At 43.2% G+C, this 19,209-nt stretch overlaps 1 long non-coding RNA gene across 3 annotated transcripts in view; it reads right to left on the reverse strand.

The window, feature by feature from the left end:
- The window catches only part of LOC148007807 (uncharacterized), an 80,222-nt gene that overhangs the window by 24,601 nt on the left and 36,412 nt on the right, over positions 1-19,209 (reverse strand). The window contains exons 2-3 of one of the 3 annotated variants that reach the window (XR_015647475.1): positions 13,534-13,600; positions 7,529-8,902 (exon numbers count right to left, since the gene is read on the reverse strand). This is a non-coding gene — a long non-coding RNA (uncharacterized LOC148007807). Of the gene's footprint in view, positions 1-7,528; positions 8,903-13,533; positions 13,601-19,209 lie in introns of those variants that run through there. The other 2 variants (XR_015647476.1, XR_015647477.1) reach the window with 2 other exon arrangements.

The following is a 19,209-nucleotide window of genomic DNA, read 5'->3' on the forward strand; positions in this document are numbered from 1 at the left end:
CAGTACACTGGGCGCTCCCAAATCAACCTTTAATCAAGAAAATACCCCACAGTCTTGTCCACAGATCAATCTGATGAAAACATTTTTCTCAAATGAGGATCCTCCTTCCAGATGACCCTAGCTCCCATTGAGTTAAAAGCAACAACAAACAGTAAAGCAGGGCACCAAACAGTTTTCCTTCTTTTATTTTCCTATGTAGCTATTCTGTTTACATTTCATACATATATACAATATATCCTGATCATATTCATGCCCTTAATTTTCTATTTTGTGATGCATTGAGCCCAGTTAGTGCTGCTAATATGCATGGAAATATTAGGCTCCAGTGGGTGACCTTGTACTCCTGTGTATATGGGAGGCACTAGCTGGACTTCGTGTTTCATAAACTTAAACACTGGGGTATGGACAAGCTATTCATAGATCACCACACACCCATTTATCGCTCTTGATGAGGAAAACTTTCCTTTTTTCTAGCTTTTGGAGAGTCTAGTACATTGTGAGTATTTATGTTTGAATCCTTTTAAATTTTGAAAGACTTACTTTTCCATTTTTAGATAGAGCCCTACAATACAGCCCAAGTTGGGTTCACCTCAGGATCCTCCTGTATCAATTGCCAACTATTAGAATCAGTTTCCACACCTGGCCAAAAGAGTTTTCTTACTCTCAAAAAGATCCTGGTAAATGTGGTATGTTCCCTTGAAAAAAACAATGTTTCTATTGTTTGATGGAGTGTGTTATAAATGGGAATTGGGTTGAACTTGTTGGTAGTGCTCACAAATTCAAAGTGTGGCTAATTCCCTCTATATGCTCTGTCAATCATCAAGAGAAAAGTATGGAAACCTTAGGTTACACTCTCTGTCCAATTGCAATTGCACTTCTTGTTTCTGCTTTAAGCCTACCTTGGGCGTGTCCTTTTTAAGAATTGATTCTCTGAAGATTAGGAGATGGACTTCCTGGTCATTGGCAATATTTACACATTAATATAACCATGCTAGACCTCTTTGATAAATCTTTTCATGATATTTTCCTTTTTAATCGTTTCAGCCTCCACATTGGTAGTACATTTCTCACAGGCAGAATACGTTTGAGCCCTACTCACTGAATCTAATCTGACAAGCTTTTTGCATTTTCCTGTCAGTATTCCCACCATGAACTCTTCCTATTATTATCATCACCACCATGCGTCTGTCTGTCAGGACAAATTGCCAGTTTCCCATTTACTTTCACACTACAATCAGTCTAGATCATTGGCACCACCTTATGGGAAATTTCTCCCCAGTGAGTAACTGATCACCTGCTTGATAGACCCCAGGTGAAGATGCTTTAATGTGGTCACAGCAGACACTGTCCACCTGGAGATAACGTCAGAAATTAGTTCCCAAAATACCCTCACCTTCATTTCAGACATCTGTGACAAACCTCAATATCTCTAACCTGTGCTTCTGACTAGCTATAAACTGAAATCTCAACAACCCACTCTTTGGCTCTGAACAGCTCAAAGAATTCAAAGGAATACTTATTTAAGTTTACTGGCATACATAAAAGATACTACAAAGAATATGTCAAAAACTGCATGAAAAGATAAGATTTATGTGTGTATGCATGTACATCCATACTTGCATGCATGCATTGTGTGCACGTGTGTGCATGTGTGTGATGTGTATGTGTGTGTTCACTATGTGTGTACCTGCATCTGTGTATGGGTGGTGTGCCTGTTTGCCTAAGTGCTTGCATGTGTATGGTGTGTGAGTGTATGTGTGTGTGAGGTGAGTCTCTCTGTGTGTGCATGTGTGTGATGTATGGTGTGCATGTATATGTGCATGTGTATATGTATGATGTGTGTGCATGTGTGTGCATGTATATGGCATTGTGCATATGTGGTATGTGTATATGGTGTGTATGTGTTTTGTGTATGGTGTGTGCATGTGTGTGCATATATATGTGTTGTGCATATGTGTAGTGTGTGTGTATGTGTGTGTTATATACATCTATTTGCTTAGAGGACATAGGGTGTTATTTATCACTTTATCATTCTATTACATTACCATGAGATGAGATTATTCACTGAACATGGAACTAGACTGGCAGCCAGCAAGCTCTAGAAGTCCTCCTGACTCTGTCTCCCATATGATCACGTGCACAAGCACACATCTTTGTTATGTCAGTGCTACAGACTTGAAATCATATCTTCAACCTTCTGTGGCATATGCGCTCACCCATGGAGCCATCTTGCCAGCCCCACTGTGACTTTGGTATTTTCTGGCTGACTTTAGTGTCCTCAAAGTCTGCTGGGAGAGGCAGAGTTTGGCTTACACCTGTTATCCTCTTTCACGATAACTTATTTTGAGGGCCCCAATGATAAGTTATACATTTCCTTCTGTCCACATTCTGTGAGAGACATGATAAAAGATATGGCTCGTTGTCCTGCAGAGGCATTCTGAGCAACATGTGTCCCTTCTTGAATGAGTCCCCTTGTCTCGGTGGGATGAATGCTACTGTATGGGGTCATCTTGTCATGCTTATATTAGCACTTCTCAAATGGAACTTTGACCCATTCCTTTTCCTCCATTAAACAGTTATTTCATACATAGCCAGCACCATCTGCACAATGTTCAAGAACACCAAAGTGAGCAGAAAAGCAAAACAAACATTTCTGGTGACTAGGTTCATCCAAGCATTTTATCTGCAAAAATAGTCTGTTTATGTGTAATAGTTCATATTCACTAAGCTTATACTCTCTGCTACACCATTTGTTTGATGGGTAACAAGGATGATTTCACACTTCCCCATTTATACTTTTACTGGGAATATGCTACAGAGAATGAGCTGCTCACAGAGATGGGCTTATAATGTGATAACCTGGTCACAAGGCTTTGACCTTTGAACCCAGATGCCCCAGCCATGGCTTAAGGTTCTGATAAATTAATTGGCTGCTGGAAAGTGTCTATATGTTGTCCTCCTCCCATCCTTTTTTCCTGTTCTCTCCTCTTTTCTCTTGGATAGATGTTGTTAAGCTCACTCCCAAAACCAGGGCTTAGAATTCAGAGTTTTTTTCCTTACTCACAAATGTAATAACCATGTTTTAAACAGTCACGAGAAGCCTGGAACACTGCTTGTTCTCATATGTAACAGTCTTAAGTGGGAGAATATGAAATTGTATTGACTCATTAGATTTTTCAGTTAATTGGTTTTTTTTCTTTTTCTTTTCTTTTCTTTTCTTTTGTAACCACCATCATCAAGGCATGAATATGCTTGTCGAGATAGACAACATTGACACCTGCTGGTACGTAACAAAATCGCGCCCCAGCTCTGCTAGCCATCACAATGACCTTGGCCAGAACTTTCCATGTCCATCTTTAATGCAAGGTCTAAGAGTGACAAAAACTAGACATACTGTCTCAGACTTCTAAACTCAACCTTTCCTTGTTGTAAGCAACTCCTAACTTGTAAATAATTATTTTTATTTTTTGCATAGAAGTTTCTGCCTGCATATAAGTTTTTATGTGTACCATGTGCATGTCTGGTACCCAGGGAGGCCAGGAGAGGGCGACATATTCTCCAGAACTGGAGTTAGATGTGATTGTGGGCCTCGCTGTGGAATCTGGGAACCAAACTCAGATCCTCTGCATGAGTAGCAAGTGCTCTTAACCACTAAGCATCTCTCGAGTTCCCAGTTCCTCACTTTAACAATGACCTCATTTCACTTATATGTGCCCTTTTCCTAGTCTAAACCTATCAGCACCTCTCTGGGTTCTTTCAAAGCATTCTTGTCTCATCACAAGTCAGTTGCCTGGGTTTCCTGGGCCTACCTGATAGAAATCGTGGGTAGTTGAGGGAAACCATTCAAGGGGCTGTCTCTGGTGCCTTACTTTCCCCTCAGAGTTACAGCAGCTGTAGACAAAAGTGAGCAGCAGCAGGCAGCACCCTATATTGCCAGAGGACCTAAGTAGTCCTTGGAAGGAAAGCCCTTAGTTATGTACAAGTTGCAGTCTCGACGGAGACCATGGGTACCAGAGCCCTAGTCCTTGGCAGTGGCTAGTAAGTACTACAGTTCTCAGCCTGGGACGAAAACTCTTAGCCTCAACACTCTCTTTACAGCTCTCTGGCATTCTTCCAGTGACCAGGATCTACAGGTTTATTCTCTGGGTCCTTATAGTCCTCTACCCTCCTGTCATCATTTCTCTCGTCATCTCTTTCTCTACTTCTGACCCCTTCTTCCTCTCCTGGTCACCACTAAGTCATCCAGCTTTTTTATTCAGCCAGTCAACCATCTGCTCACTGGTTGTCTCTCTATTGTTTCTGATATTTTAGCTTGCACTCCTGAAAAGCAGGAAAGAAACAGCCACCCCTGAAGAGACTTTTATTGGACTTAGTGTTCCAACAATAGAGGAAGGTCTTTAGCTGACAATCTGACAGAACATAACAACTAGACAACTTGACACATAATCAACTTGACACAACCCAGAATCACCCAGCAAAACAGTATCAACGAAGCATTGTCTATATTGGGTTGATATGCAGTCATGTCTATGGTGGACTGTCTTAATCGATATAGAAAGGCCCAGCCCATTGTGAGTGGCATAATTCCCTAGGAAGTGGGGGTCCCAAACTGTGCAAATGTGGGAAATTGTGCTGAACATGCAGAGGCAGACAAGTAAGCATGCACATGTTCGTCTTCTCTGCTCATGACGATGGAGATGATGTGACTACCTACTTGAAGCTCCTGCTTTGACTTCCCCCACAAATGAAGGGCTATGATTTGGAACTGCACACTGAAATAAAGTACTTTCTTCCTTTAGTTGCTTTTTGTTGGGATGTTTTATCACAGAAACAGAAATGAAACTAGAACAGTAAGCCTAAAACTCCCAATTCTGTGAGAGGAGGAGGGGCATTTTGACTAACCACAGCCATTTGTTTAGACCAATCATAGCAGTTTGTTTGGACCACTGTCTTACTTTGCTTTCTCTTGCTGTAATAAACATGACAACAAAAAGAAAAAGAAAAAAGAAAAATGAATGAGAGAGAGAGAAGCAACTTGCAGAAGAAATAATTTATTAAAATTTATAATGTATGGTCCATCATGAAGAGAAGTTGGAGTAGGAGCTCAAGGCAGGAACACAGAGGCAGGAACTGAAGCAGAGGATATGGAGGTTGCTGCTTACTGGCTTGCTCCCCAAGACTTGCTCAGCCTGGTTTTTGAAACAACCCATAGCCACCTGCCCAGTGGTGGCACTCTATTCAGTTGAGTAGGCCCTCCCACATCAATTATTAATCAAGAAAATGTCCCACAGAACTATGTACAGGACAGTTTGATGGAGACATTTTTAACTTGGAATTCCTTCTTTTCAGTTGAGAAGTTTGTGTCAAACTGACAAAACAACAATAAAAACAACTAACTAAAAGACCAACCACATCGTATCATCTTAGCCTCTATCTTGGTGACTGAGATTTATTCTAGGGACTAATCTCAGCCCTGTCTTCCAGTCCCAATCTCAGTAACCCTTTAGCGTTCCCCCTGTGGCCAAAGTAGAAACAATTTCTAGTGTCATCTAGATTTCTTAGAGGCTTCTAATAGAAAACCCAGTTGTCCTTCAACCAAGGAAGGAATACAGAAAACATGGTACATTTCCACAATGGATTGCTACCAAGCTATTAAAAACAATGACTTCATGAAATTCTTAGGCAAATAGATGGAACTAGAAAAAATCCTGAGTGAGGTAACCCAATCACAAAAGAACACACATGGTATGCACTTGCGGATAAGTGGATATTAGCCCAAAAGCTCAGAATACCCAAGATACAATTCACAGACCAAATGAAGCTCAAGAAGAAGGAAGACCAAAGTGTGGATGCTTCAGTCCTTCTTAGAAGGGGAACAAAATACTCACAGGAGGAAATATGGTGACAAAGTATGGAGCAGAGACTGAAAGAAGGGCCATCCAGAGACTGCCCCACTTGGGGACTCATCCCATATACAGTCATCAAACCTAGACACTATTGTGGATGCCAAGAAGAAATGCATGTTGACAGGAGCCTGATACAGCTATCTCCTGAGAGGCTCTACAAGAGCCTGACAAATATAGAGGTGGATGCTCGTAACCAACCATTGGACTGAGAATAGGGTCCCCAATGGAGGAGTTTGAGAAAGGCCTGAAGGAGCTGAAAGGGTTTGCAACTCCATAGGAAGAACAACAATATCAACCAACCAGATCCCCCAAAGTTCCCAGGTATTAAACCACCAACGAAAGAGTACACATGGAGTGATCCATGGCTCCAGCCACATATGTAGCAGAGAATGGCCTTGTAGGACACCAGTGAAAGAAGAGGCCCTTGGTCCTGTGAAGGCTTGATGCCCCAGTGTAGGGGAATGGCAGGGTAAGGAGGTGGGAGGGAATGGGTAGGTGAGTAGAGGAGCACCCTCATAGAAGCAGGGGGAGGGGGGAAGGGATAGGGGGACTCCTGAGGGGAAATCAGGAAAAGGGATAACATTTGAAATGTAAATAAAGAAAATATCAAATAAAAGAAAGAGAGAGACAGAGAGAGACAGAGAGACAGAGACAGGGAGAGACAGAGACAGAAACAGAGACAGAGACAGAGACAGAGAAAAGGCTGCTGAAAACTGTGCCTCAGGAGGCAGGGTGATAAGCCACATGAGTTGTCTCATGTCATCCACAAAGTGACTACTTTGGCTACTGCTGGCACGGAGTGCTTCAGTTGAGTGTGGAACTGAAAGTTCCTTTGCTTGGAGTTAAGAGGAAGGTCAACTTCCTCACCCCTGACAGCTTTCCTTATTTGCTGGAAAGAAGCAGTAATCCTTGCAGTAAGGAACACTAAGAAAAAAGTTATCAGGTTTTTGTAGTTTAAACTTTTTAAACCCTAATTTCGATAATGGGTTTTAAATGTTTTAACCTCTCTTCTAGCCCACTCCCTACCCTAGTAGAAAAGAAAGGTAATTAGGATACAGGGGAGTAGACCTGTTTAGAAATGGTTCTTTGGAGCAAATCCCGTCTGCACTGTCAGGAAATCAGCAGTTCAGTCCACAGGACTTAGCAACAGCAGCTCGATCCATTCACAAATACTTTATGAATATATTAGCAGTCCAGTTCAGTGGTGTTGGGATAGTAAACACAAATCAGTAGCAGTGACCTGACCTTTCAGAAACAGCCTGGCCTCAGCCAAATTGGCATGAGTCAGCAGGAGTCGTGCCTCTCTTAAGTAAGTGAAGATCAGTGAAGACTGGAGACCAAGAAGCATTATAAGGCTAGCTATGCAAGCCTCTGTCATTGGTCATTTTCTGTTGAGTTCCATTCATATCCCTCCAAATATCACGTGTCCTCCATGGGTCTTGCACATGAGTCTGTCTTAGCAAAATCTCAAAGAGTCTTTATTATCTGGCTTTACTCTGCCAATTGGCCTGAGTCTGCAGAAGCGGCCAGACCACCATTAGAAGGGTTTTGATGCTTTTCTCTCCGTGGCGTCACAACAAATGGAGCTCGGCTACACAGTGGAAGGCAAACCAATAGATGTGTGTCGTTAGAAAAGAATCCTTTATTATACATGCTTTTATGTGTTTGTTCCAGCAAATCATCCTTTTACCTGTGTCTGCTTCAGGAAAACACTCCTTCACATGTTTGTCCCAGCAAAACACCATCCAACACAACTGACTTTCCAAAAAAACCGGAAGTTTTCACTTTAGATTTTAGCTGTGCTAATACCCAACTGGTGTAGACAAAGAGGTTCCCTTCCCTAATCTCTTCGCTCTAATCCATTTCTGGTCTGGATCTGACAGAAGGGCGTTTGGATCAGGTCCTCACATGATTCAGGCTCAGTAAATGAAGGTGTGGCTGGTGAAGCTCTGTCAAAGAGGGAAGAGCAGCAGGCCGTTTTGCTGGCATCCGTGAGTGTGACACGTTAGTCTGTGCTTAATGTTTCCAGTCAATACTCACAACAATTCTTACTAAGTAGCAATTATTCCTGGTTATTTGGTGGATAAAATGATCTAGCAAAAAGTTTCCACCTTCAATTTCAAGTCTTAGGTTCATGGAGCTTAAATAATTTGCTTATGAGTAGAGAGTCTATGTCTGCTTTGCTGTCCCGCCTCTGCACAGAATTATATTGTATAATAGATATTTACCTGTGCCGTCTTACTTGGTAATCAACCTTATTATTTTGGCTTCGTTTTGCAGATGAGGAAAGCAAGACTTCTGCAGAGTTAAGCAGCTAGGGAGATCCTGAAAGCAAAATCTTTTATTTCACCATACTCCTTAGAGAGGTCACTTCAATCACACTGCTCCACCAGCTTTGAAAACACGGACAAGGTCAGCTGATCGATCACAGTGTGTCTCATCTACATCATTGAACGTGTGTGTGTGTGTGTGTGTGTGTGTGTGTGTGTGTATGTGTGTGTGTGTATGTGTGTGTATGTGTGTATGTGTGTGTGTGTGTGTGTGTGTGTGTGTGTGTGTGTGTGTGTGTTGTGGTTAGGAGGGGAGTCATGACAGCGCTCTCCTTAGAAAATAACTGTGATCAAGCAGGATTATTCATGACACATGGCTGGCAGGTACTATGTGAGGTGTTATCAGAAAATGACTGCACCCCGCCGTAGGTCTGAAGAAAATAAAGACATCCCCTGGGAACTTTCAGTATGGATCCATCCGCTCTACAGGACCAGCTTCTTTCTCCCATGTTTCCCGGAAGCCTGGGTTAGCAGCAGCAAAATCTGTGCGCCAGGCTCTGGATGCCACAGAGAGTTCCTTTCTCCCCCCCACAAAGCCAGAGTCTGGCATGTGAACTTCCGGAGTCTTCCACTTCTCTTTAGCTGCCAGAATCAGGTTCCAGGCTTCAGTCATCATCAACCTGGTCCATACTCCAGCATTTCTATTTTGAGTTAGCAGGCCGCTGCCTGGGAGAAGGAGACAGGAAGGTGTGGGTATTCTAGGAGGTAAGCTGACCTCCAGTAGAGTCTGTCCCCAAAGTGTCAGAGCTGGGAACCACTCCCAACATCATGCTTTCAACCCTCTGTTTGACCAGGCTCTCCGGGGAGAGTAAAGGAAATCCCAAGACGGACGGGCTCCTGGAGGGCAGAGCTACAGCACACAGGGCTCTGGACTGGGAATTAAGACACATGAACGTGGGTTCGTGTGCTTGTGCATGTCCTGCACATTTCGGAGAATTACTTGCCTGTGCTTCTGACACTTCCCTTGCCTCAAGAGGTTTTGAAAATCCCAAGCACTTGCTCCAGATGGATCTTCATAAGCCATCCATCCGTCCGGTCATGGCTCTCACATTAAGCATCCAATTCCCAATAGAAACTGATGCTATCCAAGACGGACCTTAAAGAACAGCAGGCACACGGGCCCGGTGCAGATCCATGCCTCAGGGGAGCAAGGTGGAAGAAACTAATGGCTGTTAGGGAGTTAAAAACCCCTCAGAGAGCAGCAAGTACATGAAACAGGCCTTGGGGGAATTTGTATAGGTGTGCCAAATGCAGCGGAAGTGGGTGCTTTTGATCCAGGTTCTGCACAGTTCAGTAAATGTCACTTTGGGTCCCCCCAGGGAAGACAATTCTGTCTGTCTCTAAGGGGGATTTCTAAGTATCTCATTATGGATGGTACACTTACAAGTTCTACTCATGCCTTGGCTATCGATGTCACGTGGTTCTGGTACACTGATTCTTGGTTATCTCTAATATAGGGGTGGACTCAAGCCAGTATCTCAGGGAAGGAGATACCTAGACCTTGATCAGTTAATGAATTATCATGTTTATAAAAGGATTTAGCTGCTGCGTCGGGGTGTGGAGAGGTATTGGCTGCCACTGAGATACCTGGAGGGAAAAATCTGCACAAGAATGAGGCAATAACTGAGAAAACAGAATAAAACATAAACACCACCAATCACACCATTTAGCACCCAGATGCATCACTGCCTGAAGTCTGTCTTACACGTCCCAACTACGTGCACCCATCGGCTTCCCTTTCTGACCAAAGCAGCTTGGGATTAGCTGTCCATCATCACCTGAAAACTGCATGTTGACTCTTAAAATTATGTCTTTATTCTTGATGCCGGGGACCCAGGGCATAAGTAGTTTTAGAAAGATTTCACCCTTGTCAGGATAACACAGATTTCTCTTTAGGACTTTCTAACCTATAGGCCTGGCTCTGTGTCTAGAGCTTTCTCCACCTACAGCTTTCCGCGGCCTCCGTTTAAAAATAACTTCCATCTGCTCGCCTGCCTGCAGCTCCTGCTCCTGCTTCTATTTCTGCATCATGAGCTTCCCTGCACCAACCCCACACCCCTGGCAATGACTAAGCTTTAGCAATAAACCCCTCAGCGCAATCTCTCTATCCAACTTTTGCTCTCCAGGTTCCATGGCGGCCTTCCCTTAGCTCAGCATGTGATCCGTCAAAGACCTTAGCCACATTTCTGGTCTCACCTACGAATAGCAGGAATGGCATAAACAATTTCTTGACATCCTGAAGATAGATGGCTGATAGGGAAGACGTCAACCTGCCTGGGCTATTTAAAGATTACCCCCATTATAATGGTTTAGACAAAGAAGGAAGCAGAGTCAAGTTAATTATAGGTAGTAGGGATTCATAAATTCTTAGCTCCAATAAAGCCAGCAATCACAGACGATTTATTAGGGGCTGTGCATCATGCTAAGCGTCTCTTCAGGTCTGAGTTTATTTCTCACCACCACTTGTTAGGTGCATTAGTTATTTATCTCATTGTTGTGACCACCATAAGAAGCAATTTAAAGGAGGAATGATTTCTTTGAGAGATACAGTTCATTGTGATAGGGAAAGTTTATTGTGATGGAATCATGAATGGATTATTTGTGAGGCACAGGAAGCTTTGGTCAAACAGTCAAGAATCAGAGAGAGAGAGAGAGAGAGAGAGAGAGAGAGAGAGAGAGAGAGAGAGAGAGCGCTAGCTCAAGGAGTGTGAAGCCAGCCCATCTATGTATGCCAGCTAGGCTCCATGTCCAGAGCTTTCTACAACCTCCCAAAACAGCGCCACCATGAGGAGGGTGAGTTTACTCCTGCGGGCTGGTATCCGTGCTTGCATAAAATGCTTGGCTTTCCTGCCCTTTGATGATGTTCTTGCCATATCCATTGAAATGTGAGTACACAGGATACATGTCTCAGGGACAGCACCCCAATCCATAGAGCTTCCTCTTTCTACTTTTACAGATGATAATGACATCAACAACCTGCCGAGGAGAACAGCTCAAGGTCTCCCACGGGCGCTTAGTGGATGCATAAAAGAAGCATGAAATATGAGACTAGGGATATAGTTCTGAGGCAGCGTGCCTGCATAGCAAGCACAAGACCCAGGATTCTATTCCTAGTAATAAAAAAAGAAACAAGAGTCACATTTTTATTGGTTAAAACCTCTTAAAGTTGTAGACAGCTGTCTTACTAGACCCACAGACAATTTAATTAATACTGGCAGAGTTTTGATCCAAACTACAGATAACCTGACTGTGAAGCCTGTGATTTAGCTGTTCTGTTTCCTCATAAAAAAGACACAGGTGGACAAGAAAGCCAGCAATGACTGGAAGCCGCTGGAAGCTACTGGGATTCAGTATCTCCTTAAGGTCCAGGGCATCACTCAGCCTCCCAGCAGCAATTCTGGTTGTTGAAACAGAGTTCTAAGGTTGCTCTCCATTGTGCCTGTCCCAGCATCCTGTGGCTTTGGCATTGGTCAAACATGTTTATAGCTCGTCCTAATCCACAACTCTCTCCTCTGCTCTCAGAGCACCAGACCACCACACCTACCTCACGGCAGCTCACAGCTGCATTCTGCTGTTCTCCATCTATATCTTTGTTTTAGCGTCTCTTCAGACAGTAGCCAGCTTCTGTGACGCCCACGCTCTATCTCACAGTTTGTGCGGTCTGGAGACCACTTCTTTTATAAACCGTTAACTATGGATGGATGCAGGTGTGGGGAGGTCAGGCAGTTGCCCCCATTCCAGGAAACTTCAAGAAAAATCTAAGCTCCAGCTGTCAGGGCAAAATGTTCTCTCCCATACAATTTCCCTCCAAAACCAGTTTGCTTGCATGGGACTGAGAAATAAAAGGCTGAGTGTTCCATACCTGCGATGATGCCTCCATACCCAGGGAAGAAGTCAGAGTTAGATATTGAACTTGGGTATTGGGGAATTTATCCTACCTCTGGGCTCAGCCCTACATAGGGATTAAGTCTTCCCTATTGGTTTCCTAGAATTTTGACTGCACATGCTATATGTGAATGCATTCTTGCAAAGGATTTAAAAAGTCGAGATGGGGCTGGGAAGATGGATTCGCAAGCCTGAGCATGTGAATTCTGATCTGCAGAACCCACCTAAAAGTCAAATACAGTAATGGAAGCGTCTGCAAGCCAAGGGCACCTCTGGGCAGATGGGGAGGGGGAGACAAGAGGCTCTCCAGAAGGCCAAGGCAGAGGTGTACAGACTGTCTCAAGAAAGGTAGGAAAATAGGGTTTGACACCAGAAACCCATCCTACAACCTCCACGCACACGCCCTGGCATGCATATACCCTTCACGTGTGCACTCACATATTATACAAAGAACAATTTGTTTTAAAAAGTAGCAGTCCTTCTATAGTTTCTTTTGACAGGAGCCTACATTTTCTTATCGGTTGTCTTAGCGCAGGGCTTTGCTGTTGTAGCACAGGTGAACCTCTGATTCATGATCCCGCTGACTCCACTTCCCAAGTGTTGGGTTACAAACTGCACCATCACATGTAGCTCCGGAAGTCTCACTCTAAGCTGGCGCCTCTTCTCTCTGGTGATACCCATGTCAGCTTTTAAACACTTCCAGATCTTCCTCTCATGATTAGAGCATAGAATTACATCCTGTTCTGCATAAATTATATCAGACTGCATGTATTGCTTTCTAATTTGTTTATTTAACTATGGAGCATAGATTCATCTCCTTCCCTTAAACTATAATTGGTGTTTCTCCGTGACTCTACTGTTTTTCACTTAGCCAGTGTCCCCAGTTTAATGGACATATGCTTTTCCTTATAAAATTATTTAGCATGCTGCGGCAAGCACCCTTTTAAGCACATTCTTATGCAGATACATGAGTCTCAAGATCTAATACTGAAAACCAGAATTCCTGAGCTGTCTAGAAGTTCGGCAGACATTGCCAAGATCAGGTTCAGGCTGATTCCCTACTTTGAATATCTGACTCTCTGCTTTCTTATGTGGCTCTTCAAGCACACCCGTTGACAGGCTCAGCACATCAACGCACTATCTACTTTATTTACCATGCATTTCATGCATCTTAGGGATCTCCCAGAATCTCCTGAAGCTCCCTTATGTATACCTCCCTGTATGTAGCAATACAGTGAGGAATTTTGGTTCAGAGAGGTAATGATGTTTCCCTGAATTCACACAGCCATGGAGTGACAGACTCAGGGTTTAAAATCCTGGTTACTGGAATTGCACAGCCCTTAATTAGGCGATAAGGCGTTGATTATGAGCCACTAAGTCTCTCAAAAAGAAATCTTTCCAGTATACAGTACCTGCCTTGAATCAGCATTCCTCCTTGTGTAGCCACTCGTCCTTATGCTGTCCAGTGTCCGTGAGAAGCTGTGAGAAGTGGAGAGAAAAACAGGGTCTTCCTTTAGAGGGTAGAGCATTATTACCTGCAATCCTCATTTACAGGTGCAGCAGCCTGGGTGAAGAGCTCCCCCATAGCGTGATGGGTAACATGTACTCCCTGATGTGACTGTGGCCCATTGTGAATATGCAGGCTAGAGACAAAGAGAAGAAGGAGAAAGAGGAGGAAGAGGAGGATGGAAAGAGCATGGGAGAGAGGAGGTAGAGGGGAGGGAAGAAGGATGGGAAGGGAAGGAAGGGAAGGGAAAGGAGGGTTGTGTAATTGTCCTAGACTGACTTTCATGCCCTCAACCTGACACTTCCTTTTTAAATCTAGACACATCAGTGTCTGAGCTGGGACTTTTCAGTCATCTGACCTTTGGTGCATACATTGCCTCTACTCTTTTAGTCACCCACCCCCTTGTACAGCAGTGCCTTGCAACAACAATCAGCAGCACCGGCTGCTTGCCCTGTTTCTGACCCCACCAGACCTTTGCTCTTTGGCTTCCTTGCATTTGGAATGGTAATTGCTGTACTCCTTCACTAATCCCTCACAACACACCAGAGACCAGCCTTTCCACCCTCCCTACTTTCGCCAAAACCCCATTCATCCCTGATCATCTTTTGGTGTACTGGATCTCTCCTGGATTTGCAGTCCAGATTCACTTCTTCACCCTATCACTGACATTGTGACTTCTTGCCTCATTACTCCCTAAAAGTTTATAATTCTTTAAAGACAAACATGAAAGCACTTTTAGACCCCTGAATACGTTACGTAACTTCACGATTCTCATTTTGCAAAATGAATATAATGTGATAACTGTAGATTGTGCAGAGCTTGTCTGACAAAATGAAACTCTTGGCTTGCTGTCTGCACTTGGCATCTCCAGGAACATCTATTAATACAAGTTGTTACTTATTACTTGCCATCTAACTCATAGGAAACAGAACGTACTTAAGGCTCTAAGGCCCAGGGAACGTTGCTTACCCTCCCTGTGATACACTCGCTTCCACAAAAAACCCTCATTTATCTTCTTTTGACATTAAATGTACATTAAATGCCTGAGCCATGGTTTTCTTAGAAAACAAAATGAATAAAATAATAGGGCATGCTCTCCTTGTGGAGCCTGCATCGCCATTGAGGGTGTAAGCATCTACCAAATAAGAAGTTACCGACCTATTCCTGTGGTGAGTGCTGGAGAAAGAAGTGTGCAAAGCATGCTGGACAGTCTGGGTCACACGAGAACTTTTCTGGGAAAACTGAACTGAAATCTTAAGTTTCATTATGAGATGGGTAAGAAATGAAAGAAAGAAACTCAATTGTATCCCAGTGGCAAGAACATACGAAGGTCCTGAGATGGTGGGGAGTCCCATTCTGCATCTTGTAAATGAAGTCAACAATATGGCAGTGATCCCATAAGACTAAATCCAGAACAACTTGTATTAATAGCTCCCAAGGTCCCATCACCTAGTGCCACTATAACGCTGCAGTCATTATAACTTTATATTGTCCTCCATGTTTGTTATAATCTGGGGCAAATAAACCCCTGGCATTTCTGGTCACATAAAATTTGTGGCAACTGTCGTATATGGTGTGTCACACTTGAATTTGTCAACACTGTGACCTGTCCTCTTAGTACTTTTTGTAGTGTACGGTACAGTAATAGAGCTTGTTCTGACAGCAGCAGCCTCATGTACCTTCTGCCGACTGTCTTGATTGCATGCAGATGCCGTGGCAAGTGTGCACTTGAGTGTCTGCACAGCAGGATAACCTGACAGAGTGTCTCTCGGAAAGCGCACTTCCTAAGTAGCGCCTGCCTAGTTATTGGTTAGGAAACACTCAGGAGAAGGCTATGAATGCAGAGCTGGCCTGACGCATGTTCTAAGTTGTTGGATGATGGAGCCCAGCACATTCAGACTTACTTCCAGGGAGCCTTCCTGAATGGATAAACTGAGGACACTTGGTGTCTTGGATGTTCTGCCTCTGGACAGATGTTCCTGTCTAACCTTGCTGCCGCTATAGACTTTGGAAGCTCACTGTAAGACTTTGCTCTGTGAAAATCATCTATCTTGGTCCTGTCTCTGAATGTCACACAGTGGATGATGACATGTCTGCCCACAGTGGAAGATGTCACATGTCTATACACAGTAGATGATGGCACTTGTCCACAGATAATGTGAGATGTCACATGTCTATATATGAAAAAAAGATGTCTCCCACATGTAAGATGTCTGCTTATATTACATGTCTGTACACAATGGGAGATGCCAAATGTCTACATATAGAGGGACATGCCGCCTGTCTACACACAGTAGGAGTTGTCACATATCTGCACATAGTAGGAGATGTCACATTTCTACACATAGTGGACAAGAGAATGTGTATACATACAGCAAAACATGTCTACTGTTGACCAATGCCTTCCGGCTTAATATTTTTCTCTTGCTATTAGCTAGATAATCCAAGTCTATTTGCTCATAATGAAAAATTACAGGCTGGGCTTGTTCTTACTCAAGGATCTTTGATACACAAGAAAACGTTGAGTTGACACAAGAAAGCACACAAGAAAGTTCTCATCCGTGGAAAGGCATCCTATTAGATGTTAACAAGCACAGGGCTATTATCACTGACTGTTCTTCCACATTTGCTACAGCAGGTCAGAGATGGTAGCCAGAAGCCACAAAGCTGTACTTCCTTGCAAACAGTCTGTGACTGAAGTAACTGCTTATGCAAATGATTATCCCCCTCAACACCAGGGATTGCTGAAGTGTGTTGTCTGGCTCTCTGTAAAAGCATCACAATATCTTTCATTATAACTGCACATACAATGTAGCAAGCTCAAAGACTTTAGTTTAGTATATGAGAGTAAGATCATCCTGTAAGTTGTATATAATCCATGTGAGCCTGCAATTCTGTATATGGAAAAGAAAATACCCAGTTGGTCTGTGTATAGTCCCTATGTTCACATTGACATTGACAAGTCCCTTCCCATCATAAACACAGCTAAGTAAATGAAGGAATGGGAAAACAGTACACAGGTAGACCAGTGATGCTTAGATGCATGGTAGAGGTTGATTTTCTTTTTTAAAAGTTTACACTAAATAAGCATGTTGTCCAATGTATGTCTGTGTGCCACATAAGTCTGTGGCACCCATGGAGGCCAAAAGAGGGTGTCAGATTCCATAAAACTAAAGTCACGGTAGTTGTTAGCCACATATGGGTCATAGGAACTAACACCAAGTTCTCTGCAAGTGTGGCCAATGATCTTAACCACTGAGCTAGCTCTCCAGTCTCATAGGTTCATTTTCTAAAGATTAGAGTCAAAATGTGTTAGAAACTTTCTTTTTCCTGCATCTATAACAGTATGTTCATCAGTATTTCTGTATCTCCCTCCATGTGGGTTTGGACCTTGCTATTGTGTTTTGTTAGAACAATGGAACAGAAGTGATGTGAAACAGTTCCAGAATGGGGAACAAATTGATGTACACAAGGAACTTTTCTCTCTCCAGCTTATGACAGACTCATCTTTGAATCCTTGGTTCACAGCTCAAAGACAAATCACTCCGTATGTTTGGTTAATCTACATCCTGTTGGAATATGAGTAAGACATAAGATTCTGTTTCATCAGACAATTGCAATTTAGGGGTCTATTTGTCTCTTCAGCATGCACCGGGCTCTCCTAACTAATGCACAGTGGAGATGCTCATTGACAGTCTACTTTTAATCATTTTACACTGAATCATGCACAACTTCCTATGCAAATAAACATTCCAGAAACATCATTTTGATCATGGTATGATGCATATTCATCATATTGGCGCAGTAGAATTTATTTAGTTTTTATTTAACGTTTCTATGTATGCGGATTTTTTTCATTGGAATAAATTCCTAGAGAATAATTTCAGATTATATTTTCTTAAAGTTATCAGTGGATTTCCATGCTGGCTACCAAAAGTTCTGTGTGTCTAACATGTCTTTAGTCTGAAAGGTCTCTACTCCTGAGAAGACCCTGGGCACTGATGTTAGCCAACTTGACAGGTAACCATGAAGCTTTAGTTCAATCAGACATCTTTTGTAATGAGGTTGAAAGTGTCCCTCACCATTAGCTCTTGGTTTTCTTGTCTGAATTTTTTTCTGCTTCTAGGACAGCTTTATTTAGTTAAGTACCAGGTACCCCTAAAGGCTTAATTTAGAATCACTTCTTCCCCAAAGTGTCCTCCATACAGAGAGGTTTCAGTGGGTGGTAACAACCTCCTTTGCAAACAGTCGCTCACCCCCAGCATTGCCTCCACCTCTTTGGCAAAGCATTCAAGCTTCAGGACTTCCCTAACTCAGAGGGAATAATTTATCTTCTCCTCAAGTTCCTTTGCTTCCACCTTTGGGTCTTAGGGATGAGTGAAACTTCAGCTTAAAAGTATGACCCTTGCTGGAGACATAGCTCAATGATTGAGCAAGGGCCTGGCATCAAACTCCAGCATTGTAAAAAATACAAAAGACTCGTTAGCAGGCATAGTGGCTCACAGATTAATCACAGCACTTGAGAGGCAGAGGCAGAGGCAGAGGCAGAGGCAGAGGCAGAGGCAGAGGCAGAGGCAGAGGCAGAGGCAGAGGCAGAGGCAGAGGCAGAGGTAGAGGCAGGTAGATCTGAATTCAGGGCTAGCCTGATCTATTGAGTGAGTCCCATGACAGCCACGGCTACAGAAAGAACCTGCTAATTCCAAAACTCAAATCTCAAGGAGTGCAATCAACTACAGTCCATCAATTTGGAGGTGTGACTAAGATTAACCAGTTCGCTTTCTTTAACTTCTTTGGGAAAGGAAAAAAAATCCTGAAAGAAGTGGTAAATGGAAATTCTGCACCCAGAAGTGACAGTGAGTAGAGGCAGGCTTCTTAAGGTAATCAAATATGAGACTAAAACCTATAAATGAGGGGGTTACATTGAGCAAAGCAAGACCACAGTCCCACGGTGAACCCATCTTGAAATAATCCTGCCACACTGAGCTATACAATAGTCATAGTTCTCTGTTTGGAGATAATTTCCTAATTGTAATTCTGGTAAGCTGGAGTCCAAGCAAAGAGCACCACTCATGCCAGGCTGAGGGAGTAGAGAATGGGAGCTGTGGTAGCTGAACCTTCTGTAATCTTTGTCAAATGCAAAGGGAACTATGGGAAAGGGGATGCCTCAAAGCCTATGTGAGATCTCTCTGGTGTCCTTGGCTAAAGGCTTAACTGTGTGTGTTTAGCGTGAGTCTTTTAAAGGGATTGCTGCTATCGAGATGAACATTAAGTAGAGAAACATGATCAAATTATGAAGGCCATGCTATCTCAGCCTTGTAAGAATGGAGACACTATGATCATTAACACCTCATTACCTCCAGTGCCCTCATGAAAGTGAAAAACCATAGCTTCCTATTCACATGATCATCTCAGTTTACTGTTCATGACTCTAGCAAGATACTTGAGATAAGTAAATTAGCTAGAGAAGAGGTTTCTCTGGCTTATGGCATACCATGGAATTGTGTGGTGGAACAAAGCTTCTCATCAGTCCAGCAGCAGAGGAACAGAGATAGATTCTTTTCAAGTGTCCATCCCTGGCAAC

The sequence above is a fragment of the Rattus norvegicus genome, chromosome 1 (genome assembly GCF_021556685.1).
Source record: "Rattus norvegicus strain SHRSP/BbbUtx chromosome 1, alternate assembly SHRSP_T2T, whole genome shotgun sequence".
Taxonomy (NCBI): domain Eukaryota; kingdom Metazoa; phylum Chordata; class Mammalia; order Rodentia; family Muridae; genus Rattus; species Rattus norvegicus.